Source organism: Arachis stenosperma, chromosome 9 (genome assembly GCF_014773155.1).
Source record: "Arachis stenosperma cultivar V10309 chromosome 9, arast.V10309.gnm1.PFL2, whole genome shotgun sequence".
NCBI lineage: Eukaryota > Viridiplantae > Streptophyta > Magnoliopsida > Fabales > Fabaceae > Arachis > Arachis stenosperma.
Window position 1 is genome coordinate 110266593 of NC_080385.1, and position 1124 is coordinate 110267716.

The following is a 1124-nucleotide window of genomic DNA, read 5'->3' on the forward strand; positions in this document are numbered from 1 at the left end:
TTTGCATTCCAGACAGACTTTGAGAAATCAAATTGACTTGTTGAGTCAATATTTTATTCTGAGCCAAAATGGCATTCAGAGTATCAATCTCAATAACTCCTTTCTTCTGATTAGTCCCATTGTTCACAGGATTCCTTTCAGAAGTGTACATGAATTGGTTATTTGCAACCATTTCAATTAGTTCTTGAGCTTCTGCAGGAGTCTTCTTCAGATGAAGAGATCCTCCAGCAGAGCTATCCAAAGACATCTTGGATAGTTTAGAGAGACCATCATAGAAAATACCTATGATGCTCCATTCAGAAAGCATGTCAGAAGGACATTTTCTGATCAATTGTTTGTATCTTTCCCAAGCTTCATAGAGGGATTCTCCATCCTTCTGTTTGAAGGTTTGGACTTCCACTCTAAGCTTACATAATTTTTGAGGTGGAAAGAACTTTGCCAAGAAGGCATTGACTAGCTTTTCCCATGAGTCCAGGCTTTCTTTAGGTTGTGAGTCCAACCATGTCCTAGCTCTGTCTCTTACAGCAAAAGGGAATAGCATAAGTCTGTAGACCTCAGGGTCAACCCCATTAGTCTTGACAGTGTCACAGATTTGCAAGAATTCAGCTAAGAATTGATGAGGATCTTCCAATGGAAGTCCATGGAACTTGTAATTCTGTTGCATTAGAGAAACTAATTGAGGCTTAAGCTCAAAGTTGTTTGCTCCAATGACAGGGATAGAGATGCTTCTCCCATAGAAGTCGGGAGTAGGTGTAGTAAAGTCACCCAGCACCTTCCTTGCATTGTTTGCATTGTTGTTGTTTTCGACTGCTATGTCTTCTTCTTTGAAGATTTCTATTAGGTCCTCTACAGAGAGTTGTGCCTTAGCTTCTCTTAGCTTTCGCTTCAAGGTCCTTTCAGGTTCAGGGTCAGCTTCAACAAGAATGCTTTTGTCTTTGTTCCTGCTCATATGAAAGAGAAGAGAACAAGAAAATGTGGAATCCTCTATGTCACAGTATAGAGATTCCTTAAGGTGTCAGAGAAGAAGAAAAATAGAAGGAAGAAGGAGAAGAATTCGAACTTAGTCAGATAGAGTTCGAATTGTGCATTGAGGAGGAGTGGTACTCCATAAATAGAAGGATGTG

General features: G+C 39.9%; 1 non-coding gene across 1 annotated transcript; it reads left to right on the forward strand.

Moving 5' to 3' along the window:
* The first annotated feature begins 301 nt into the window (after positions 1–301).
* LOC130953466 (small nucleolar RNA R71) lies at positions 302–409 on the forward strand. Its single transcript, XR_009075635.1, has one exon. It is a non-coding gene; the product is annotated as a small nucleolar RNA R71 (small nucleolar RNA).
* The last annotated feature ends 715 nt before the right edge of the window (positions 410–1124 follow it).